The sequence below is a fragment of the Sardina pilchardus genome, chromosome 17 (assembly GCF_963854185.1).
Source record: "Sardina pilchardus chromosome 17, fSarPil1.1, whole genome shotgun sequence".
NCBI classification, from domain to species: Eukaryota; Metazoa; Chordata; class Actinopteri; order Clupeiformes; family Clupeidae; genus Sardina; species Sardina pilchardus.
The window spans coordinates 353,175-378,399 of record NC_085010.1 but is presented as its reverse complement, the minus strand read 5'-3'; the positions used below and the strand labels follow the sequence as shown (position 1 = coordinate 378,399).

General features: G+C 42.9%; 15 non-coding genes across 15 annotated transcripts; all 15 read right to left on the bottom strand.

Moving 5' to 3' along the window:
• Positions 1-19: 19 nt before the first annotated feature.
• LOC134062891 (5S ribosomal RNA) lies at positions 20-138 on the bottom strand. Its single transcript, XR_009935672.1, has one exon. It is a non-coding gene; the product is annotated as a 5S ribosomal RNA (ribosomal RNA).
• Positions 139-1,776: 1,638 nt separating this feature from the next.
• Positions 1,777-1,895, bottom strand: LOC134062880 (5S ribosomal RNA). The gene has a single exon (XR_009935661.1). It is a non-coding gene; the product is annotated as a 5S ribosomal RNA (ribosomal RNA).
• Positions 1,896-3,533: 1,638 nt separating this feature from the next.
• On the bottom strand, positions 3,534-3,652 carry LOC134062867 (5S ribosomal RNA). Its single transcript, XR_009935649.1, has one exon. It is a non-coding gene; the product is annotated as a 5S ribosomal RNA (ribosomal RNA).
• Positions 3,653-5,282: 1,630 nt separating this feature from the next.
• On the bottom strand, positions 5,283-5,401 carry LOC134062855 (5S ribosomal RNA). The gene has a single exon (XR_009935638.1). It is a non-coding gene; the product is annotated as a 5S ribosomal RNA (ribosomal RNA).
• A 1,638-nt stretch (positions 5,402-7,039) lies between these two features.
• LOC134062843 (5S ribosomal RNA) lies at positions 7,040-7,158 on the bottom strand. Its single transcript, XR_009935627.1, has one exon. It is a non-coding gene; the product is annotated as a 5S ribosomal RNA (ribosomal RNA).
• Positions 7,159-8,796: 1,638 nt separating this feature from the next.
• Positions 8,797-8,915, bottom strand: LOC134062832 (5S ribosomal RNA). Its single transcript, XR_009935616.1, has one exon. It is a non-coding gene; the product is annotated as a 5S ribosomal RNA (ribosomal RNA).
• Positions 8,916-10,545: 1,630 nt separating this feature from the next.
• On the bottom strand, positions 10,546-10,664 carry LOC134062820 (5S ribosomal RNA). Its single transcript, XR_009935605.1, has one exon. It is a non-coding gene; the product is annotated as a 5S ribosomal RNA (ribosomal RNA).
• A 1,642-nt stretch (positions 10,665-12,306) lies between these two features.
• Positions 12,307-12,425, bottom strand: LOC134062809 (5S ribosomal RNA). The gene has a single exon (XR_009935594.1). It is a non-coding gene; the product is annotated as a 5S ribosomal RNA (ribosomal RNA).
• A 1,629-nt stretch (positions 12,426-14,054) lies between these two features.
• Positions 14,055-14,173, bottom strand: LOC134062798 (5S ribosomal RNA). The gene has a single exon (XR_009935583.1). It is a non-coding gene; the product is annotated as a 5S ribosomal RNA (ribosomal RNA).
• Positions 14,174-15,810: 1,637 nt separating this feature from the next.
• On the bottom strand, positions 15,811-15,929 carry LOC134062787 (5S ribosomal RNA). The gene has a single exon (XR_009935572.1). It is a non-coding gene; the product is annotated as a 5S ribosomal RNA (ribosomal RNA).
• Positions 15,930-17,565: 1,636 nt separating this feature from the next.
• Positions 17,566-17,684, bottom strand: LOC134062776 (5S ribosomal RNA). Its single transcript, XR_009935561.1, has one exon. It is a non-coding gene; the product is annotated as a 5S ribosomal RNA (ribosomal RNA).
• A 1,636-nt stretch (positions 17,685-19,320) lies between these two features.
• LOC134062765 (5S ribosomal RNA) lies at positions 19,321-19,439 on the bottom strand. Its single transcript, XR_009935550.1, has one exon. It is a non-coding gene; the product is annotated as a 5S ribosomal RNA (ribosomal RNA).
• Positions 19,440-21,075: 1,636 nt separating this feature from the next.
• On the bottom strand, positions 21,076-21,194 carry LOC134062753 (5S ribosomal RNA). The gene has a single exon (XR_009935538.1). It is a non-coding gene; the product is annotated as a 5S ribosomal RNA (ribosomal RNA).
• Positions 21,195-22,823: 1,629 nt separating this feature from the next.
• Positions 22,824-22,942, bottom strand: LOC134062742 (5S ribosomal RNA). Its single transcript, XR_009935527.1, has one exon. It is a non-coding gene; the product is annotated as a 5S ribosomal RNA (ribosomal RNA).
• Positions 22,943-24,579: 1,637 nt separating this feature from the next.
• On the bottom strand, positions 24,580-24,698 carry LOC134062731 (5S ribosomal RNA). Its single transcript, XR_009935516.1, has one exon. It is a non-coding gene; the product is annotated as a 5S ribosomal RNA (ribosomal RNA).
• Between the last annotated feature and the right edge of the window lie 527 nt (positions 24,699-25,225).

Genomic DNA, 25,225 nt, shown 5'->3' with positions numbered 1-25,225 from the left:
ACTGGCTGATGGAGAGAAAAGCTTACGGCACCTGGTATTCCCAGGCGGTCTCCCATCCAAGTACTAACCAGGCCCGACGCTGCTTAGCTTCCGAGATCGGACGAGATCGGGCGTGTTCAGCGTGGTATGGCCGTAAGCGAAAGCAACCGGCCAAAGTAACCTACTTAAAGCTCCCCAACCCGGGTTGGAGACGCGTGTGTTGTGAAAGGTGAGGTACGCTACAGTATGTGTTCATGAAAACAAGGGCGCATTTTCCGCGTGGAGTTCAACTTTGAAAGTGAAGAATACAACAAATGGCATTTAAAACTTGGTAACATTTCCAATAACTGTTCCTTCTTTATCCTAAAAACGAAGGGTACTGACAGAAGAGTTTGGTTAGGCAAGTGCATATACTTTACTCACAGTTCAACACACATAGGGCAGCTTTATCTCTGATTAAAACGCTCACAGATTTGTTTAGAAGCTAAAGAAATTGTAATGGTGACATAGCATGGCAAAAACCACTTGGTGTACACCATTTGAAACTACCACAAGTAAATTAGAAAACGTCACTGGAGTAAAAAAAAAAAAAAAAAGCTCAGCTTTTCAAACAAAGATGATACTCAAAGCTAAGGAGAGAAATCAGTGTCTGGCCATGCATGAGAATATAAAACCACTAAGTATTTGATGGGATATAAAAAATAAAATAAAAAATCCTTTTTTTAAGCGGAGCGAAAACACAGGGGATGTTTCATTGGAGAGAACAGCCCTAATTTACAATTCATGAAATATAAGCTTCGTTTTAGAAACGTAGCCTCTCAATGAAAACAACGTACACATACCGGTCGGGATGCAGACGCTCCGAGTTGGGTCTCTGGCCAGTTAGGATTGCGCCTTCAGGTCATGTGTTGTGAAGAGGGTTGTTTCATGGATCCGCTTTGCTTCAACTTCGCCACGGAGAAAGTAAAAACAACTGCTCCAACTGCAGTTCTCTACTGGTGTGCTAGAGTCACTGGCAGCCAATGATCCATACATGTCCACAAATGTACACTAACGACGGAAAGCGTGGCGCTCCCTCCGGCGACGGAGACGTGAATGAGCGCTTCTCCTTAGCGCACGGTTTATATAGGCCTTATACGTAATAGTAGACACACGTCAATCGAATGCTGCATCTAATACGACAACATAGGCTATGTAGTAGCAACTGCTGTCAAGCAAAACTTCATGAAGCACGCTGATATTAGCTTTTCAAATATCAATTCGCTGTGCGTAAAAACAGGAACTTTGGTCACTCGCTCTACTCGGACATCCTGAAACGAGTAACCTACAGTTGTTCAGGAAAACACCACAATATCTGGGATGTCGACAGCCATGCAGACTGTAGGCTATTATCCATACTCAGGCAGTGTTGAAAAAATGACTTTGCAGCTCTTGGGCGAATGAACACAGCGAGACCGGGAATTGTACAAAACGGTGAAAACTAAAGGGACATAGAAAACAAAGCTGTCACCCCCAAAAAATAAGCTAAACATTCCAGATGAAAACAAGCACTAAAACTCCCCCAATCCGCCAACTGTTGACAGTCAACTCGTGCAATTTTGTTCGACCTGTTGCTGGCTTAGCCTATATTTCCTACCTATGCATTTAGTTATTTATTTATTTATTTATTTATTTATTTTGCTTTCAAACGGAGGAAGCAAATATTCAAAGGGGTTGGAACATCTACGTACTAGGGAGCAGGCACGCACAGACAGACAGCCTGAAAAAAAAAAAGTTGCACTGGCTGATGGAGAGAAAAGCTTACGGCACCTGGTATTCCCAGGCGGTCTCCCATCCAAGTACTAACCAGGCCCGACGCTGCTTAGCTTCCGAGATCGGACGAGATCGGGCGTGTTCAGCGTGGTATGGCCGTAAGCGAAAGCAACCGGCCAAAGTAACCTACTTAAAGCTCCCCAACCCGGGTTGGAGACGCGTGTGTTGTGAAAGGTGAGGTACGCTACAGTATGTGTTCATGAAAACAAGGGCGCATTTTCCGCGTGGAGTTCAACTTTGAAAGTGAAGAATACAACAAATGGCATTTAAAACTTGGTAACATTTCCAATAACTGTTCCTTCTTTATCCTAAAAACGAAGGGTACTGACAGAAGAGTTTGGTTAGGCAAGTGCATATACTTTACTCACAGTTCAACACACATAGGGCAGCTTTATCTCTGATTAAAACGCTCACAGATTTGTTTAGAAGCTAAAGAAATTGTAATGGTGACATAGCATGGCAAAAACCACTTGGTGTACACCATTTGAAACTACCACAAGTAAATTAGAAAACGTCACTGGAGTAAAAAAAAAAAAAAAAAGCTCAGCTTTTCAAACAAAGATGATACTCAAAGCTAAGGAGAGAAATCAGTGTCTGGCCATGCATGAGAATATAAAACCACTAAGTATTTGATGGGATATAAAAAATAAAATAAAAAATCCTTTTTTTAAGCGGAGCGAAAACACAGGGGATGTTTCATTGGAGAGAACAGCCCTAATTTACAATTCATGAAATATAAGCTTCGTTTTAGAAACGTAGCCTCTCAATGAAAACAACGTACACATACCGGTCGGGATGCAGACGCTCCGAGTTGGGTCTCTGGCCAGTTAGGATTGCGCCTTCAGGTCATGTGTTGTGAAGAGGGTTGTTTCATGGATCCGCTTTGCTTCAACTTCGCCACGGAGAAAGTAAAAACAACTGCTCCAACTGCAGTTCTCTACTGGTGTGCTAGAGTCACTGGCAGCCAATGATCCATACATGTCCACAAATGTACACTAACGACGGAAAGCGTGGCGCTCCCTCCGGCGACGGAGACGTGAATGAGCGCTTCTCCTTAGCGCACGGTTTATATAGGCCTTATACGTAATAGTAGACACACGTCAATCGAATGCTGCATCTAATACGACAACATAGGCTATGTAGTAGCAACTGCTGTCAAGCAAAACTTCATGAAGCACGCTGATATTAGCTTTTCAAATATCAATTCGCTGTGCGTAAAAACAGGAACTTTGGTCACTCGCTCTACTCGGACATCCTGAAACGAGTAACCTACAGTTGTTCAGGAAAACACCACAATATCTGGGATGTCGACAGCCATGCAGACTGTAGGCTATTATCCATACTCAGGCAGTGTTGAAAAAATGACTTTGCAGCTCTTGGGCGAATGAACACAGCGAGACCGGGAATTGTACAAAACGGTGAAAACTAAAGGGACATAGAAAACAAAGCTGTCACCCCCAAAAAATAAGCTAAACATTCCAGATGAAAACAAGCACTAAAACTCCCCCAATCCGCCAACTGTTGACAGTCAACTCGTGCAATTTTGTTCGACCTGTTGCTGGCTTAGCCTATATTTCCTACCTATGCATTTAGTTATTTATTTATTTATTTATTTATTTATTTTGCTTTCAAACGGAGGAAGCAAATATTCAAAGGGGTTGGAACATCTACGTACTAGGGAGCAGGCACGCACAGACAGACAGCCTGAAAAAAAAAAAGTTGCACTGGCTGATGGAGAGAAAAGCTTACGGCACCTGGTATTCCCAGGCGGTCTCCCATCCAAGTACTAACCAGGCCCGACGCTGCTTAGCTTCCGAGATCGGACGAGATCGGGCGTGTTCAGCGTGGTATGGCCGTAAGCGAAAGCAACCGGCCAAAGTAACCTACTTAAAGCTCCCCAACCCGGGTTGGAGACGCGTGTGTTGTGAAAGGTGAGGTACGCTACAGTATGTGTTCATGAAAACAAGGGCGCATTTTCCGCGTGGAGTTCAACTTTGAAAGTGAAGAATACAACAAATGGCATTTAAAACTTGGTAACATTTCCAATAACTGTTCCTTCTTTATCCTAAAAACGAAGGGTACTGACAGAAGAGTTTGGTTAGGCAAGTGCATATACTTTACTCACAGTTCAACACACATAGGGCAGCTTTATCTCTGATTAAAACGCTCACAGATTTGTTTAGAAGCTAAAGAAATTGTAATGGTGACATAGCATGGCAAAAACCACTTGGTGTACACCATTTGAAACTACCACAAGTAAATTAGAAAACGTCACTGGAGTAAAAAAAAAAAAAAAAAGCTCAGCTTTTCAAACAAAGATGATACTCAAAGCTAAGGAGAGAAATCAGTGTCTGGCCATGCATGAGAATATAAAACCACTAAGTATTTGATGGGATATAAAAAATAAAATAAAAAATCCTTTTTTTAAGCGGAGCGAAAACACAGGGGATGTTTCATTGGAGAGAACAGCCCTAATTTACAATTCATGAAATATAAGCTTCGTTTTAGAAACGTAGCCTCTCAATGAAAACAACGTACACATACCGGTCGGGATGCAGACGCTCCGAGTTGGGTCTCTGGCCAGTTAGGATTGCGCCTTCAGGTCATGTGTTGTGAAGAGGGTTGTTTCATGGATCCGCTTTGCTTCAACTTCGCCACGGAGAAAGTAAAAACAACTGCTCCAACTGCAGTTCTCTACTGGTGTGCTAGAGTCACTGGCAGCCAATGATCCATACATGTCCACAAATGTACACTAACGACGGAAAGCGTGGCGCTCCCTCCGGCGACGGAGACGTGAATGAGCGCTTCTCCTTAGCGCACGGTTTATATAGGCCTTATACGTAATAGTAGACACACGTCAATCGAATGCTGCATCTAATACGACAACATAGGCTATGTAGTAGCAACTGCTGTCAAGCAAAACTTCATGAAGCACGCTGATATTAGCTTTTCAAATATCAATTCGCTGTGCGTAAAAACAGGAACTTTGGTCACTCGCTCTACTCGGACATCCTGAAACGAGTAACCTACAGTTGTTCAGGAAAACACCACAATATCTGGGATGTCGACAGCCATGCAGACTGTAGGCTATTATCCATACTCAGGCAGTGTTGAAAAAATGACTTTGCAGCTCTTGGGCGAATGAACACAGCGAGACCGGGAATTGTACAAAACGGTGAAAACTAAAGGGACATAGAAAACAAAGCTGTCACCCCCAAAAAATAAGCTAAACATTCCAGATGAAAACAAGCACTAAAACTCCCCCAATCCGCCAACTGTTGACAGTCAACTCGTGCAATTTTGTTCGACCTGTTGCTGGCTTAGCCTATATGTCCTACCTATGCATTTAGTTATTTATTTATTTATTTATTTTGCTTTCAAACGGAGGAAGCAAATATTCAAAGGGGTTGGAACATCTACGTACTAGGGAGCAGGCACGCAGAGACAGACAGCCTGAAAAAAAAAAAGTTGCACTGGCTGATGGAGAGAAAAGCTTACGGCACCTGGTATTCCCAGGCGGTCTCCCATCCAAGTACTAACCAGGCCCGACGCTGCTTAGCTTCCGAGATCGGACGAGATCGGGCGTGTTCAGCGTGGTATGGCCGTAAGCGAAAGCAACCGGCCAAAGTAACCTACTTAAAGCTCCCCAACCCGGGTAGGAGACGCGTGTGTTGTGAAAGGTGAGGTACGCTACAGTATGTGTTCATGAAAACAAGGGCGCATTTTCCGCGTGGAGTTCAACTTTGAAAGTGAAGAATACAACAAATGGCATTTAAAACTTGGTAACATTTCCAATAACTGTTCCTTCTTTATCCTAAAAACGAAGGGTACTGACAGAAGAGTTTGGTTAGGCAAGTGCATATACTTTACTCACAGTTCAACACACATAGGGCAGCTTTATCTCTGATTAAAACGCTCACAGATTTGTTTAGAAGCTAAAGAAATTGTAATGGTGACATAGCATGGCAAAAACCACTTGGTGTACACCATTTGAAACTACCACAAGTAAATTAGAAAACGTCACTGGAGTAAAAAAAAAAAAAAAAAGCTCAGCTTTTCAAACAAAGATGATACTCAAAGCTAAGGAGAGAAATCAGTGTCTGGCCATGCATGAGAATATAAAACCACTAAGTATTTGATGGGATATAAAAAATAAAATAAAAAATCCTTTTTTTAAGCGGAGCGAAAACACAGGGGATGTTTCATTGGAGAGAACAGCCCTAATTTACAATTCATGAAATATAAGCTTCGTTTTAGAAACGTAGCCTCTCAATGAAAACAACGTACACATACCGGTCGGGATGCAGACGCTCCGAGTTGGGTCTCTGGCCAGTTAGGATTGCGCCTTCAGGTCATGTGTTGTGAAGAGGGTTGTTTCATGGATCCGCTTTGCTTCAACTTCGCCACGGAGAAAGTAAAAACAACTGCTCCAACTGCAGTTCTCTACTGGTGTGCTAGAGTCACTGGCAGCCAATGATCCATACATGTCCACAAATGTACACTAACGACGGAAAGCGTGGCGCTCCCTCCGGCGACGGAGACGTGAATGAGCGCTTCTCCTTGGCGCACGGTTTATATAGGCCTTATACGTAATAGTAGACACACGTCAATCGAATGCTGCATCTAATACGACAACATAGGCTATGTAGTAGCAACTGCTGTCAAGCAAAACTTCATGAAGCACGCTGATATTAGCTTTTCAAATATCAATTCGCTGTGCGTAAAAACAGGAACTTTGGTCACTCGCTCTACTCGGACATCCTGAAACGAGTAACCTACAGTTGTTCAGGAAAACACCACAATATCTGGGATGTCGACAGCCATGCAGACTGTAGGCTATTATCCATACTCAGGCAGTGTTGAAAAAATGACTTTGCAGCTCTTGGGCGAATGAACACAGCGAGACAAGGAATTGTACAAAACGGTGAAAACTAAAGGGACATAGAAAACAAAGCTGTCACCCCCAAAAAATAAGCTAAACATTCCAGATGAAAACAAGCACTAAAACTCCCCCAATCCGCCAACTGTTGACAGTCAACTCGTGCAATTTTGTTCGACCTGTTGCTGGCTTAGCCTATATTTCCTACCTATGCATTTAGTTATTTATTTATTTATTTATTTATTTATTTTGCTTTCAAACGGAGGAAGCAAATATTCAAAGGGGTTGGAACATCTACGTACTAGGGAGCAGGCACGCACAGACAGACAGCCTGAAAAAAAAAAAGTTGCACTGGCTGATGGAGAGAAAAGCTTACGGCACCTGGTATTCCCAGGCGGTCTCCCATCCAAGTACTAACCAGGCCCGACGCTGCTTAGCTTCCGAGATCGGACGAGATCGGGCGTGTTCAGCGTGGTATGGCCGTAAGCGAAAGCAACCGGCCAAAGTAACCTACTTAAAGCTCCCCAACCCGGGTTGGAGACGCGTGTGTTGTGAAAGGTGAGGTACGCTACAGTATGTGTTCATGAAAACAAGGGCGCATTTTCCGCGTGGAGTTCAACTTTGAAAGTGAAGAATACAACAAATGGCATTTAAAACTTGGTAACATTTCCAATAACTGTTCCTTCTTTATCCTAAAAACGAAGGGTACTGACAGAAGAGTTTGGTTAGGCAAGTGCATATACTTTACTCACAGTTCAACACACATAGGGCAGCTTTATCTCTGATTAAAACGCTCACAGATTTGTTTAGAAGCTAAAGAAATTGTAATGGTGACATAGCATGGCAAAAACCACTTGGTGTACACCATTTGAAACTACCACAAGTAAATTAGAAAACGTCACTGGAGTAAAAAAAAAAAAAAAAAGCTCAGCTTTTCAAACAAAGATGATACTCAAAGCTAAGGAGAGAAATCAGTGTCTGGCCATGCATGAGAATATAAAACCACTAAGTATTTGATGGGATATAAAAAATAAAATAAAAAATCCTTTTTTTAAGCGGAGCGAAAACACAGGGGATGTTTCATTGGAGAGAACAGCCCTAATTTACAATTCATGAAATATAAGCTTCGTTTTAGAAACGTAGCCTCTCAATGAAAACAACGTACACATACCGGTCGGGATGCAGACGCTCCGAGTTGGGTCTCTGGCCAGTTAGGATTGCGCCTTCAGGTCATGTGTTGTGAAGAGGGTTGTTTCATGGATCCGCTTTGCTTCAACTTCGCCACGGAGAAAGTAAAAACAACTGCTCCAACTGCAGTTCTCTACTGGTGTGCTAGAGTCACTGGCAGCCAATGATCCATACATGTCCACAAATGTACACTAACGACGGAAAGCGTGGCGCTCCCTCCGGCGACGGAGACGTGAATGAGCGCTTCTCCTTAGCGCACGGTTTATATAGGCCTTATACGTAATAGTAGACACACGTCAATCGAATGCTGCATCTAATACGACAACATAGGCTATGTAGTAGCAACTGCTGTCAAGCAAAACTTCATGAAGCACGCTGATATTAGCTTTTCAAATATCAATTCGCTGTGCGTAAAAACAGGAACTTTGGTCACTCGCTCTACTCGGACATCCTGAAACGAGTAACCTACAGTTGTTCAGGAAAACACCACAATATCTGGGATGTCGACAGCCATGCAGACTGTAGGCTATTATCCATACTCAGGCAGTGTTGAAAAAATGACTTTGCAGCTCTTGGGCGAATGAACACAGCGAGACCGGGAATTGTACAAAACGGTGAAAACTAAAGGGACATAGAAAACAAAGCTGTCACCCCCAAAAAATAAGCTAAACATTCCAGATGAAAACAAGCACTAAAACTCCCCCAATCCGCCAACTGTTGACAGTCAACTCGTGCAATTTTGTTCGACCTGTTGCTGGCTTAGCCTATATTTCCTACCTATGCATTTAGTTATTTATTTATTTATTTATTTATTTATTTTGCTTTCAAACGGAGGAAGCAAATATTCAAAGGGGTTGGAACATCTACGTACTAGGGAGCAGGCACGCACAGACAGACAGCCTGAAAAAAAAAAAGTTGCACTGGCTGATGGAGAGAAAAGCTTACGGCACCTGGTATTCCCAGGCGGTCTCCCATCCAAGTACTAACCAGGCCCGACGCTGCTTAGCTTCCGAGATCGGACGAGATCGGGCGTGTTCAGCGTGGTATGGCCGTAAGCGAAAGCAACCGGCCAAAGTAACCTACTTAAAGCTCCCCAACCCGGGTTGGAGACGCGTGTGTTGTGAAAGGTGAGGTACGCTACAGTATGTGTTCATGAAAACAAGGGCGCATTTTCCGCGTGGAGTTCAACTTTGAAAGTGAAGAATACAACAAATGGCATTTAAAACTTGGTAACATTTCCAATAACTGTTCCTTCTTTATCCTAAAAACGAAGGGTACTGACAGAAGAGTTTGGTTAGGCAAGTGCATATACTTTACTCACAGTTCAACACACATAGGGCAGCTTTATCTCTGATTAAAACGCTCACAGATTTGTTTAGAAGCTAAAGAAATTGTAATGGTGACATAGCATGGCAAAAACCACTTGGTGTACACCATTTGAAACTACCACAAGTAAATTAGAAAACGTCACTGGAGTAAAAAAAAAAAAAAAAAGCTCAGCTTTTCAAACAAAGATGATACTCAAAGCTAAGGAGAGAAATCAGTGTCTGGCCATGCATGAGAATATAAAACCACTAAGTATTTGATGGGATATAAAAAATAAAATAAAAAATCCTTTTTTTAAGCGGAGCGAAAACACAGGGGATGTTTCATTGGAGAGAACAGCCCTAATTTACAATTCATGAAATATAAGCTTCGTTTTAGAAACGTAGCCTCTCAATGAAAACAACGTACACATACCGGTCGGGATGCAGACGCTCCGAGTTGGGTCTCTGGCCAGTTAGGATTGCGCCTTCAGGTCATGTGTTGTGAAGAGGGTTGTTTCATGGATCCGCTTTGCTTCAACTTCGCCACGGAGAAAGTAAAAACAACTGCTCCAACTGCAGTTCTCTACTGGTGTGCTAGAGTCACTGGCAGCCAATGATCCATACATGTCCACAAATGTACACTAACGACGGAAAGCGTGGCGCTCCCTCCGGCGACGGAGACGTGAATGAGCGCTTCTCCTTAGCGCACGGTTTATATAGGCCTTATACGTAATAGTAGACACACGTCAATCGAATGCTGCATCTAATACGACAACATAGGCTATGTAGTAGCAACTGCTGTCAAGCAAAACTTCATGAAGCACGCTGATATTAGCTTTTCAAATATCAATTCGCTGTGCGTAAAAACAGGAACTTTGGTCACTCGCTCTACTCGGACATCCTGAAACGAGTAACCTACAGTTGTTCAGGAAAACACCACAATATCTGGGATGTCGACAGCCATGCAGACTGTAGGCTATTATCCATACTCAGGCAGTGTTGAAAAAATGACTTTGCAGCTCTTGGGCGAATGAACACAGCGAGACCGGGAATTGTACAAAACGGTGAAAACTAAAGGGACATAGAAAACAAAGCTGTCACCCCCAAAAAATAAGCTAAACATTCCAGATGAAAACAAGCACTAAAACTCCCCCAATCCGCCAACTGTTGACAGTCAACTCGTGCAATTTTGTTCGACCTGTTGCTGGCTTAGCCTATATGTCCTACCTATGCATTTAGTTATTTATTTATTTATTTATTTTGCTTTCAAACGGAGGAAGCAAATATTCAAAGGGGTTGGAACATCTACGTACTAGGGAGCAGGCACGCAGAGACAGACAGCCTGAAAAAAAAAAAGTTGCACTGGCTGATGGAGAGAAAAGCTTACGGCACCTGGTATTCCCAGGCGGTCTCCCATCCAAGTACTAACCAGGCCCGACGCTGCTTAGCTTCCGAGATCGGACGAGATCGGGCGTGTTCAGCGTGGTATGGCCGTAAGCGAAAGCAACCGGCCAAAGTAACCTACTTAAAGCTCCCCAACCCGGGTAGGAGACGCGTGTGTTGTGAAAGGTGAGGTACGCTACAGTATGTGTTCATGAAAACAAGGGCGCATTTTCCGCGTGGAGTTCAACTTTGAAAGTGAAGAATACAACAAATGGCATTTAAAACTTGGTAACATTTCCAATAACTGTTCCTTCTTTATCCTAAAAACGAAGGGTACTGACAGAAGAGTTTGGTTAGGCAAGTGCATATACTTTACTCACAGTTCAACACACATAGGGCAGCTTTATCTCTGATTAAAACGCTCACAGATTTGTTTAGAAGCTAAAGAAATTGTAATGGTGACATAGCATGGCAAAAACCACTTGGTGTACACCATTTGAAACTACCACAAGTAAATTAGAAAACGTCACTGGAGTAAAAAAAAAAAAAAAAAGCTCAGCTTTTCAAACAAAGATGATACTCAAAGCTAAGGAGAGAAATCAGTGTCTGGCCATGCATGAGAATATAAAACCACTAAGTATTTGATGGGATATAAAAAATAAAATAAAAAATCCTTTTTTTAAGCGGAGCGAAAACACAGGGGATGTTTCATTGGAGAGAACAGCCCTAATTTACAATTCATGAAATATAAGCTTCGTTTTAGAAACGTAGCCTCTCAATGAAAACAACGTACACATACCGGTCGGGATGCAGACGCTCCGAGTTGGGTCTCTGGCCAGTTAGGATTGCGCCTTCAGGTCATGTGTTGTGAAGAGGGTTGTTTCATGGATCCGCTTTGCTTCAACTTCGCCACGGAGAAAGTAAAAACAACTGCTCCAACTGCAGTTCTCTACTGGTGTGCTAGAGTCACTGGCAGCCAATGATCCATACATGTCCACAAATGTACACTAACGACGGAAAGCGTGGCGCTCCCTCCGGCGACGGAGACGTGAATGAGCGCTTCTCCTTGGCGCACGGTTTATATAGGCCTTATACGTAATAGTAGACACACGTCAATCGAATGCTGCATCTAATACGACAACATAGGCTATGTAGTAGCAACTGCTGTCAAGCAAAACTTCATGAAGCACGCTGATATTAGCTTTTCAAATATCAATTCGCTGTGCGTAAAAACAGGAACTTTGGTCACTCGCTCTACTCGGACATCCTGAAACGAGTAACCTACAGTTGTTCAGGAAAACACCACAATATCTGGGATGTCGACAGCCATGCAGACTGTAGGCTATTATCCATACTCAGGCAGTGTTGAAAAAATGACTTTGCAGCTCTTGGGCGAATGAACACAGCGAGACAAGGAATTGTACAAAACGGTGAAAACTAAAGGGACATAGAAAACAAAGCTGTCACCCCCAAAAAATAAGCTAAACATTCCAGATGAAAACAAGCACTAAAACTCCCCCAATCCGCCAACTGTTGACAGTCAACTCGTGCAATTTTGTTCGACCTGTTGCTGGCTTAGCCTATATGTCCTACCTATGCATTTAGTTATTTATTTATTTATTTATTTATTTATTTATTTTGCTTTCAAACGGAGGAAGCAAATATTCAAAGGGGTTGGAACATCTACGTACTAGGGAGCAGGCACGCAGAGACAGACAGCCTGAAAAAAAAAAAGTTGCACTGGCTGATGGAGAGAAAAGCTTACGGCACCTGGTATTCCCAGGCGGTCTCCCATCCAAGTACTAACCAGGCCCGACGCTGCTTAGCTTCCGAGATCGGACGAGATCGGGCGTGTTCAGCGTGGTATGGCCGTAAGCGAAAGCAACCGGCCAAAGTAACCTACTTAAAGCTCCCCAACCCGGGTTGGAGACGCGTGTGTTGTGAAAGGTGAGGTACGCTACAGTATGTGTTCATGAAAACAAGGGCGCATTTTCCGCGTGGAGTTCAACTTTGAAAGTGAAGAATACAACAAATGGCATTTAAAACTTGGTAACATTTCCAATAACTGTTCCTTCTTTATCCTAAAAACGAAGGGTACTGACAGAAGAGTTTGGTTAGGCAAGTGCATATACTTTACTCACAGTTCAACACACATAGGGCAGCTTTATCTCTGATTAAAACGCTCACAGATTTGTTTAGAAGCTAAAGAAATTGTAATGGTGACATAGCATGGCAAAAACCACTTGGTGTACACCATTTGAAACTACCACAAGTAAATTAGAAAACGTCACTGGAGTAAAAAAAAAAAAATAAGCTCAGCTTTTCAAACAAAGATGATACTCAAAGCTAAGGAGAGAAATCAGTGTCTGGCCATGCATGAGAATATAAAACCACTAAGTATTTGATGGGATATAAAAAATAAAATAAAAAATCCTTTTTTTAAGCGGAGCGAAAACACAGGGGATGTTTCATTGGAGAGAACAGCCCTAATTTACAATTCATGAAATATAAGCTTCGTTTTAGAAACGTAGCCTCTCAATGAAAACAACGTACACATACCGGTCGGGATGCAGACGCTCCGAGTTGGGTCTCTGGCCAGTTAGGATTGCGCCTTCAGGTCATGTGTTGTGAAGAGGGTTGTTTCATGGATCCGCTTTGCTTCAACTTCGCCACGGAGAAAGTAAAAACAACTGCTCCAACTGCAGTTCTCTACTGGTGTGCTAGAGTCACTGGCAGCCAATGATCCATACATGTCCACAAATGTACACTAACGACGGAAAGCGTGGCGCTCCCTCCGGCGACGGAGACGTGAATGAGCGCTTCTCCTTAGCGCACGGTTTATATAGGCCTTATACGTAATAGTAGACACACGTCAATCGAATGCTGCATCTAATACGACAACATAGGCTATGTAGTAGCAACTGCTGTCAAGCAAAACTTCATGAAGCACGCTGATGTTAGCTTTTCAAATATCAATTCGCTGTGCGTAAAAACAGGAACTTTGGTCACTCGCTCTACTCGGACATCCTGAAACGAGTAACCTACAGTTGTTCAGGAAAACACCACAATATCTGGGATGTCGACAGCCATGCAGACTGTAGGCTATTATCCATACTCAGGCAGTGTTGAAAAAATGACTTTGCAGCTCTTGGGCGAATGAACACAGCGAGACCGGGAATTGTACAAAACGGTGAAAACTAAAGGGACATAGAAAACAAAGCTGTCACCCCCAAAAAATAAGCTAAACATTCCAGATGAAAACAAGCACTAAAACTCCCCCAATCCGCCAACTGTTGACAGTCAACTCGTGCAATTTTGTTCGACCTGTTGCTGGCTTAGCCTATATGTCCTACCTATGCATTTAGTTATTTATTTATTTATTTATTTTGCTTTCAAACGGAGGAAGCAAATATTCAAAGGGGTTGGAACATCTACGTACTAGGGAGCAGGCACGCAGAGACAGACAGCCTGAAAAAAAAAAAGTTGCACTGGCTGATGGAGAGAAAAGCTTACGGCACCTGGTATTCCCAGGCGGTCTCCCATCCAAGTACTAACCAGGCCCGACGCTGCTTAGCTTCCGAGATCGGACGAGATCGGGCGTGTTCAGCGTGGTATGGCCGTAAGCGAAAGCAACCGGCCAAAGTAACCTACTTAAAGCTCCCCAACCCGGGTAGGAGACGCGTGTGTTGTGAAAGGTGAGGTACGCTACAGTATGTGTTCATGAAAACAAGGGCGCATTTTCCGCGTGGAGTTCAACTTTGAAAGTGAAGAATACAACAAATGGCATTTAAAACTTGGTAACATTTCCAATAACTGTTCCTTCTTTATCCTAAAAACGAAGGGTACTGACAGAAGAGTTTGGTTAGGCAAGTGCATATACTTTACTCACAGTTCAACACACATAGGGCAGCTTTATCTCTGATTAAAACGCTCACAGATTTGTTTAGAAGCTAAAGAAATTGTAATGGTGACATAGCATGGCAAAAACCACTTGGTGTACACCATTTGAAACTACCACAAGTAAATTAGAAAACGTCACTGGAGTAAAAAAAAAAAAAAAAAGCTCAGCTTTTCAAACAAAGATGATACTCAAAGCTAAGGAGAGAAATCAGTGTCTGGCCATGCATGAGAATATAAAACCACTAAGTATTTGATGGGATATAAAAAATAAAATAAAAAATCCTTTTTTTAAGCGGAGCGAAAACACAGGGGATGTTTCATTGGAGAGAACAGCCCTAATTTACAATTCATGAAATATAAGCTTCGTTTTAGAAACGTAGCCTCTCAATGAAAACAACGTACACATACCGGTCGGGATGCAGACGCTCCGAGTTGGGTCTCTGGCCAGTTAGGATTGCGCCTTCAGGTCATGTGTTGTGAAGAGGGTTGTTTCATGGATCCGCTTTGCTTCAACTTCGCCACGGAGAAAGTAAAAACAACTGCTCCAACTGCAGTTCTCTACTGGTGTGCTAGAGTCACTGGCAGCCAATGATCCATACATGTCCACAAATGTACACTAACGACGGAAAGCGTGGCGCTCCCTCCGGCGACGGAGACGTGAATGAGCGCTTCTCCTTGGCGCACGGTTTATATAGGCCTTATACGTAATAGTAGACACACGTCAATCGAATGCTGCATCTAATACGACAACATAGGCTATGTAGTAGCAACTGCTGTCAAGCAAAACTTCATGAAGCACGCTGATATTAGCTTTTCAAATATCAATTCGCTGTGCGTAAAAACAGGAACTTTGGTCACTCGCTCTACTCGGACATCCTGAAACGAGTAACCTACAGTTGTTCAGGAAAACACCACAATATCTGGGATGTCGACAGCCATGCAGACTGTAGGCTATTATCCATACTCAGGCAGTGTTGAAAAAATGACTTTGCAGCTCTTGGGCGAATGAACACAGCGAGACCGGGAATTGTACAAAACGGTGAAAACTAAAGGGACATAGAAAACAAAGCTGTCACCCCCAAAAAATAAGCTAAACATTCCAGATGAAAACAAGCACTAAAACTCCCCCAATCCGCCAACTGTTGACAGTCAACTCGTGCAATTTTGTTCGACCTGTTGCTGGCTTAGCCTATATGTCCTACCTATGCATTTAGTTATTTATTTATTTATTTATTTATTTATTTTGCTTTCAAACGGAGGAAGCAAATATTCAAAGGGGTTGGAACATCTACGTACTAGGGAGCAGGCACGCAGAGACAGACAGCCTGAAAAAAAAAAGTTGCACTGGCTGATGGAGAGAAAAGCTTACGGCACCTGGTATTCCCAGGCGGTCTCCCATCCAAGTACTAACCAGGCCCGACGCTGCTTAGCTTCCGAGATCGGACGAGATCGGGCGTGTTCAGCGTGGTATGGCCGTAAGCGAAAGCAACCGGCCAAAGTAACCTACTTAAAGCTCCCCAACCCGGGTTGGAGACGCGTGTGTTGTGAAAGGTGAGGTACGCTACAGTATGTGTTCATGAAAACAAGGGCGCATTTTCCGCGTGGAGTTCAACTTTGAAAGTGAAGAATACAACAAATGGCATTTAAAACTTGGTAACATTTCCAATAACTGTTCCTTCTTTATCCTAAAAACGAAGGGTACTGACAGAAGAGTTTGGTTAGGCAAGTGCATATACTTTACTCACAGTTCAACACACATAGGGCAGCTTTATCTCTGATTAAAACGCTCACAGATTTGTTTAGAAGCTAAAGAAATTGTAATGGTGACATAGCATGGCAAAAACCACTTGGTGTACACCATTTGAAACTACCACAAGTAAATTAGAAAACGTCACTGGAGTAAAAAAAAAAAATAAGCTCAGCTTTTCAAACAAAGATGATACTCAAAGCTAAGGAGAGAAATCAGTGTCTGGCCATGCATGAGAATATAAAACCACTAAGTATTTGATGGGATATAAAAAATAAAATAAAAAATCCTTTTTTTAAGCGGAGCGAAAACACAGGGGATGTTTCATTGGAGAGAACAGCCCTAATTTACAATTCATGAAATATAAGCTTCGTTTTAGAAACGTAGCCTCTCAATGAAAACAACGTACACATACCGGTCGGGATGCAGACGCTCCGAGTTGGGTCTCTGGCCAGTTAGGATTGCGCCTTCAGGTCATGTGTTGTGAAGAGGGTTGTTTCATGGATCCGCTTTGCTTCAACTTCGCCACGGAGAAAGTAAAAACAACTGCTCCAACTGCAGTTCTCTACTGGTGTGCTAGAGTCACTGGCAGCCAATGATCCATACATGTCCACAAATGTACACTAACGACGGAAAGCGTGGCGCTCCCTCCGGCGACGGAGACGTGAATGAGCGCTTCTCCTTAGCGCACGGTTTATATAGGCCTTATACGTAATAGTAGACACACGTCAATCGAATGCTGCATCTAATACGACAACATAGGCTATGTAGTAGCAACTGCTGTCAAGCAAAACTTCATGAAGCACGCTGATATTAGCTTTTCAAATATCAATTCGCTGTGCGTAAAAACAGGAACTTTGGTCACTCGCTCTACTCGGACATCCTGAAACGAGTAACCTACAGTTGTTCAGGAAAACACCACAATATCTGGGATGTCGACAGCCATGCAGACTGTAGGCTATTATACATACTCAGGCAGTGTTGAAAAAATGACTTTGCAGCTCTTGGGCGAATGAACACAGCGAGACCGGGAATTGTACAAAACGGTGAAAACTAAAGGGACATAGAAAACAAAGCTGTCACCCCCAAAAAATAAGCTAAACATTCCAGATGAAAACAAGCACTAAAACTCCCCCAATCCGCCAACTGTTGACAGTCAACTCGTGCAATTTTGTTCGACCTGTTGCTGGCTTAGCCTATATGTCCTACCTATGCATTTAGTTATTTATTTATTTATTTATTTATTTATTTTGCTTTCAAACGGAGGAAGCAAATATTCAAAGGGGTTGGAACATCTACGTACTAGGGAGCAGGCACGCAGAGACAGACAGCCTGAAAAAAAAAAAGTTGCACTGGCTGATGGAGAGAAAAGCTTACGGCACCTGGTATTCCCAGGCGGTCTCCCATCCAAGTACTAACCAGGCCCGACGCTGCTTAGCTTCCGAGATCGGACGAGATCGGGCGTGTTCAGCGTGGTATGGCCGTAAGCGAAAGCAACCGGCCAAAGTAACCTACTTAAAGCTCCCCAACCCGGGTAGGAGACGCGTGTGTTGTGAAAGGTGAGGTACGCTACAGTATGTGTTCATGAAAACAAGGGCGCATTTTCCGCGTGGAGTTCAACTTTGAAAGTGAAGAATACAACAAATGGCATTTAAAACTTGGTAACATTTCCAATAACTGTTCCTTCTTTATCCTAAAAACGAAGGGTACTGACAGAAGAGTTTGGTTAGGCAAGTGCATATACTTTACTCACAGTTCAACACACATAGGGCAGCTTTATCTCTGATTAAAACGCTCACAGATTTGTTTAGAAGCTAAAGAAATTGTAATGGTGACATAGCATGGCAAAAACCACTTGGTGTACACCATTTGAAACTACCACAAGTAAATTAGAAAACGTCACTGGAGTAAAAAAAAAAAAAAAAGCTCAGCTTTTCAAACAAAGATGATACTCAAAGCTAAGGAGAGAAATCAGTGTCTGGCCATGCATGAGAATATAAAACCACTAAGTATTTGATGGGATATAAAAAATAAAAAATAAATCCTTTTTTTAAGCGGAGCGAAAACACAGGGGATGTTTCATTGGAGAGAACAACCCTAATTTACAATTCATGAAATATAAGCTTCGTTTTAGAAACGTAGCCTCTCAATGAAAACAACGTACACATACCGGTCGGGATGCAGACGCTCCGAGTTGGGTCTCTGGCCAGTTAGGATTGCGCCTTCAGGTCATGTGTTGTGAAGAGGGTTGTTTCATGGATCCGCTTTGCTTCAACTTCGCCACGGAGAAAGTAAAAACAACTGCTCCAACTGCAGTTCTCTACTGGTGTGCTAGAGTCACTGGCAGCCAATGATCCATACATGTCCACAAATGTACACTAACGACGGAAAGCGTGGCGCTCCCTCCGGCGACGGAGACGTGAATGAGCGCTTCTCCTTAGCGCACGGTTTATATAGGCCTTATACGTAATAGTAGACACACGTCAATCGAATGCTGCATCTAATACGACAACATAGGCTATGTAGTAGCAACTGCTGTCAAGCAAAACTTCATGAAGCACGCTGATATTAGCTTTTCAAATATCAATTCGCTGTGCGTAAAAACAGGAACTTTGGTCACTCGCTCTACTCGGACATCCTGAAACGAGTAACCTACAGTTGTTCAGGAAAACACCACAATATCTGGGATGTCGACAGCCATGCAGACTGTAGGCTATTATCCATACTCAGGCAGTGTTGAAAAAATGACTTTGCAGCTCTTGGGCGAATGAACACAGCGAGACCGGGAATTGTACAAAACGGTGAAAACTAAAGGGACATAGAAAACAAAGCTGTCACCCCCAAAAAATAAGCTAAACATTCCAGATGAAAACAAGCACTAAAACTCCCCCAATCCGCCAACTGTTGACAGTCAACTCGTGCAATTTTGTTCGACCTGTTGCTGGCTTAGCCTATATTTCCTACCTATGCATTTAGTTATTTATTTATTTATTTATTTATTTATTTTGCTTTCAAACGGAGGAAGCAAATATTCAAAGGGGTTGGAACATCTACGTACTAGGGAGCAGGCACGCACAGACAGACAGCCTGAAAAAAAAAAAGTTGCACTGGCTGATGGAGAGAAAAGCTTACGGCACCTGGTATTCCCAGGCGGTCTCCCATCCAAGTACTAACCAGGCCCGACGCTGCTTAGCTTCCGAGATCGGACGAGATCGGGCGTGTTCAGCGTGGTATGGCCGTAAGCGAAAGCAACCGGCCAAAGTAACCTACTTAAAGCTCCCCAACCCGGGTTGGAGACGCGTGTGTTGTGAAAGGTGAGGTACGCTACAGTATGTGTTCATGAAAACAAGGGCGCATTTTCCGCGTGGAGTTCAACTTTGAAAGTGAAGAATACAACAAATGGCATTTAAAACTTGGTAACATTTCCAATAACTGTTCCTTCTTTATCCTAAAAACGAAGGGTACTGACAGAAGAGTTTGGTTAGGCAAGTGCATATACTTTACTCACAGTTCAACACACATAGGGCAGCTTTATCTCTGATTAAAACGCTCACAGATTTGTTTAGAAGCTAAAGAAATTGTAATGGTGACATAGCATGGCAAAAACCACTTGGTGTACACCATTTGAAACTACCACAAGTAAATTAGAAAACGTCACTGGAGTAAAAAAAAAAAAATAAGCTCAGCTTTTCAAACAAAGATGATACTCAAAGCTAAGGAGAGAAATCAGTGTCTGGCCATGCATGAGAATATAAAACCACTAAGTATTTGATGGGATATAAAAAATAAAATAAAAAATCCTTTTTTTAAGCGGAGCGAAAACACAGGGGATGTTTCATTGGAGAGAACAGCCCTAATTTACAATTCATGAAATATAAGCTTCGTTTTAGAAACGTAGCCTCTCAATGAAAACAACGTACACATACCGGTCGGGATGCAGACGCTCCGAGTTGGGTCTCTGGCCAGTTAGGATTGCGCCTTCAGGTCATGTGTTGTGAAGAGGGTTGTTTCATGGATCCGCTTTGCTTCAACTTCGCCACGGAGAAAGTAAAAACAACTGCTCCAACTGCAGTTCTCTACTGGTGTGCTAGAGTCACTGGCAGCCAATGATCCATACATGTCCACAAATGTACACTAACGACGGAAAGCGTGGTGCTCCCTCCGGCGACGGAGACGTGAATGAGCGCTTCTCCTTAGCGCACGGTTTATATAGGCCTTATACGTAATAGTAGACACACGTCAATCGAATGCTGCATCTAATACGACAACATAGGCTATGTAGTAGCAACTGCTGTCAAGCAAAACTTCATGAAGCACGCTGATATTAGCTTTTCAAATATCAATTCGCTGTGCGTAAAAACAGGAACTTTGGTCACTCGCTCTACTCGGACATCCTGAAACGAGTAACCTACAGTTGTTCAGGAAAACACCACAATATCTGGGATGTCGACAGCCATGCAGACTGTAGGCTATTATCCATACTCAGGCAGTGTTGAAAAAATGACTTTGCAGCTCTTGGGCGAATGAACACAGCGAGACCGGGAATTGTACAAAACGGTGAAAACTAAAGGGACATAGAAAACAAAGCTGTCACCCCCAAAAAATAAGCTAAACATTCCAGATGAAAACAAGCACTAAAACTCCCCCAATCCGACAACTGTTGACAGTCAACTCGTGCAATTTTGTTCGACCTGTTGCTGGCTTAGCCTATATTTCCTACATATGCATTTAGTTATTTATTTATTTATTTTTTATTTATTTAGCTTTCAAACGGAGGAAGCAAATATTCAAAGGGGTTGGAACATCTACGTACTAGGGAGCAGGCACGCACAGACAGACAGCCTGAAAAAAAAAAAGTTGCACTGGCTGATGGAGAGAAAAGCTTACGGCACCTGGTATTCCCAGGCGGTCTCCCATCCAAGTACTAACCAGGCCCGACGCTGCTTAGCTTCCGAGATCGGACGAGATCGGGCGTGTTCAGCGTGGTATGGCCGTAAGCGAAAGCAACCGGCCAAAGTAACCTACTTAAAGCTCCCCAACCCGGGTTGGAGACGCGTGTGTTGTGAAAGGTGAGGTACGCTACAGTATGTGTTCATGAAAACAAGGGCGCATTTTCCGCGTGGAGTTCAACTTTGAAAGTGAAGAATACAACAAATGGCATTTAAAACTTGGTAACATTTCCAATAACTGTTCCTTCTTTATCCTAAAAACGAAGGGTACTGACAGAAGAGTTTGGTTAGGCAAGTGCATATACTTTACTCACAGTTCAACACACATAGGGCAGCTTTATCTCTGATTAAAACGCTCACAGATTTGTTTAGAAGCTAAAGAAATTGTAATGGTGACATAGCATGGCAAAAACCACTTGGTGTACACCATTTGAAACTACCACAAGTAAATTAGAAAACGTCACTGGAGTAAAAAAAAAAAAATAAGCTCAGCTTTTCAAACAAAGATGATACTCAAAGCTAAGGAGAGAAATCAGTGTCTGGCCATGCATGAGAATATAAAACCACTAAGTATTTGATGGGATATAAAAAATAAAATAAAAAATCCTTTTTTTAAGCGGAGCGAAAACACAGGGGATGTTTCATTGGAGAGAACAGCCCTAATTTACAATTCATGAAATATAAGCTTCGTTTTAGAAACGTAGCCTCTCAATGAAAACAACGTACACATACCGGTCGGGATGCAGACGCTCCGAGTTGGGTCTCTGGCCAGTTAGGATTGCGCCTTCAGGTCATGTGTTGTGAAGAGGGTTGTTTCATGGATCCGCTTTGCTTCAACTTCGCCACGGAGAAAGTAAAAACAACTGCTCCAACTGCAGTTCTCTACTGGTGTGCTAGAGTCACTGGCAGCCAATGATCCATACATGTCCACAAATGTACACTAACGACGGAAAGCGTGGCGCTCCCTCCGGCGACGGAGACGTGAATGAGCGCTTCTCCTTAGCGCACGGTTTATATAGGCCTTATACGTAATAGTAGACACACGTCAATCGAATGCTGCATCTAATACGACAACATAGGCTATGTAGTAGCAACTGCTGTCAAGCAAAACTTCATGAAGCACGCTGATATTAGCTTTTCAAATATCAATTCGCTGTGCGTAAAAACAGGAACTTTGGTCACTCGCTCTACTCGGACATCCTGAAACGAGTAACCTACAGTTGTTCAGGAAAACACCACAATATCTGGGATGTCGACAGCCATGCAGACTGTAGGCTATTATCCATACTCAGGCAGTGTTGAAAAAATGACTTTGCAGCTCTTGGGCGAATGAACACAGCGAGACCGGGAATTGTACAAAACGGTGAAAACTAAAGGGACATAGAAAACAAAGCTGTCACCCCCCAAAAATAAGCTAAACATTCCAGATGAAAACAAGCACTAAAACTCCCCCAATCCGCCAACTGTTGACAGTCAACTCGTGCAATTTTGTTCGACCTGTTGCTGGCTTAGCCTATATGTCCTACCTATGCATTTAGTTATTTATTTATTTATTTATTTTGCTTTCAAACGGAGGAAGCAAATATTCAAAGGGGTTGGAACATCTACGTACTAGGGAGCAGGCACGCAGAGACAGACAGCCTGAAAAAAAAAAAGTTGCACTGGCTGATGGAGAGAAAAGCTTACGGCACCTGGTATTCCCAGGCGGTCTCCCATCCAAGTACTAACCAGGCCCGACGCTGCTTAGCTTCCGAGATCGGACGAGATCGGGCGTGTTCAGCGTGGTATGGCCGTAAGCGAAAGCAACCGGCCAAAGTAACCTACTTAAAGCTCCCCAACCCGGGTAGGAGACGCGTGTGTTGTGAAAGGTGAGGTACGCTACAGTATGTGTTCATGAAAACAAGGGCGCATTTTCCGCGTGGAGTTCAACTTTGAAAGTGAAGAATACAACAAATGGCATTTAAAACTTGGTAACATTTCCAATAACTGTTCCTTCTTTATCCTAAAAACGAAGGGTACTGACAGAAGAGTTTGGTTAGGCAAGTGCATATACTTTACTCACAGTTCAACACACATAGGGCAGCTTTATCTCTGATTAAAACGCTCACAGATTTGTTTAGAAGCTAAAGAAATTGTAATGGTGACATAGCATGGCAAAAACCACTTGGTGTACACCATTTGAAACTACCACAAGTAAATTAGAAAACGTCACTGGAGTAAAAAAAAAAAAAAAAAGCTCAGCTTTTCAAACAAAGATGATACTCAAAGCTAAGGAGAGAAATCAGTGTCTGGCCATGCATGAGAATATAAAACCACTAAGTATTTGATGGGATATAAAAAATAAAATAAAAAATCCTTTTTTTAAGCGGAGCGAAAACACAGGGGATGTTTCATTGGAGAGAACAGCCCTAATTTACAATTCATGAAATATAAGCTTCGTTTTAGAAACGTAGCCTCTCAATGAAAACAACGTACACATACCGGTCGGGATGCAGACGCTCCGAGTTGGGTCTCTGGCCAGTTAGGATTGCGCCTTCAGGTCATGTGTTGTGAAGAGGGTTGTTTCATGGATCCGCTTTGCTTCAACTTCGCCACGGAGAAAGTAAAAACAACTGCTCCAACTGCAGTTCTCTACTGGTGTGCTAGAGTCACTGGCAGCCAATGATCCATACATGTCCACAAATGTACACTAACGACGGAAAGCGTGGCGCTCCCTCCGGCGACGGAGACGTGAATGAGCGCTTCTCCTTGGCGCACGGTTTATATAGGCCTTATACGTAATAGTAGACACACGTCAATCGAATGCTGCATCTAATACGACAACATAGGCTATGTAGTAGCAACTGCTGTCAAGCAAAACTTCATGAAGCACGCTGATATTAGCTTTTCAAATATCAATTCGCTGTGCGTAAAAACAGGAACTTTGGTCACTCGCTCTACTCGGACATCCTGAAACGAGTAACCTACAGTTGTTCAGGAAAACACCACAATATCTGGGATGTCGACAGCCATGCAGACTGTAGGCTATTATCCATACTCAGGCAGTGTTGAAAAAATGACTTTGCAGCTCTTGGGCGAATGAACACAGCGAGACCGGGAATTGTACAAAACGGTGAAAACTAAAGGGACATAGAAAACAAAGCTGTCACCCCCAAAAAATAAGCTAAACATTCCAGATGAAAACAAGCACTAAAACTCCCCCAATCCGCCAACTGTTGACAGTCAACTCGTGCAATTTTGTTTGACCTGTTGCTGGCTTAGCCTATATGTCCTACCTATGCATTTAGTTATTTAGTTATTTATTTATTTATTTATTTTGCTTTCAAACGGAGGAAGCAAATATTCAAAGGGGTTGGAACATCTACGTACTAGGGAGCAGGCACGCAGAGACAGACAGCCTGAAAAAAAAAAGTTGCACTGGCTGATGGAGAGAAAAGCTTACGGCACCTGGTATTCCCAGGCGGTCTCCCATCCAAGTACTAACCAGGCCCGACGCTGCTTAGCTTCCGAGATCGGACGAGATCGGGCGTGTTCAGCGTGGTATGGCCGTAAGCGAAAGCAACCGGCCAAAGTAACCTACTTAAAGCTCCCCAACCCGGGTTGGAGACGCGTGTGTTGTGAAAGGTGAGGTACGCTACAGTATGTGTTCATGAAAACAAGGGCGCATTTTCCGCGTGGAGTTCAACTTTGAAAGTGAAGAATACAACAAATGGCATTTAAAACTTGGTAACATTTCCAATAACTGTTCCTTCTTTATCCTAAAAACGAAGGGTACTGACAGAAGAGTTTGGTTAGGCAAGTGCATATACTTTACTCACAGTTCAACACACATAGGGCAGCTTTATCTCTGATTAAAACGCTCACAGATTTGTTTAGAAGCTAAAGAAATTGTAATGGTGACATAGCATGGCAAAAACCACTTGGTGTACACCATTTGAAACTACCACAAGTAAATTAGAAAACGTCACTGGAGTAAAAAAAAAAAAATAAGCTCAGCTTTTCAAACAAAGATGATACTCAAAGCTAAGGAGAGAAATCAGTGTCTGGCCATGCATGAGAATATAAAACCACTAAGTATTTG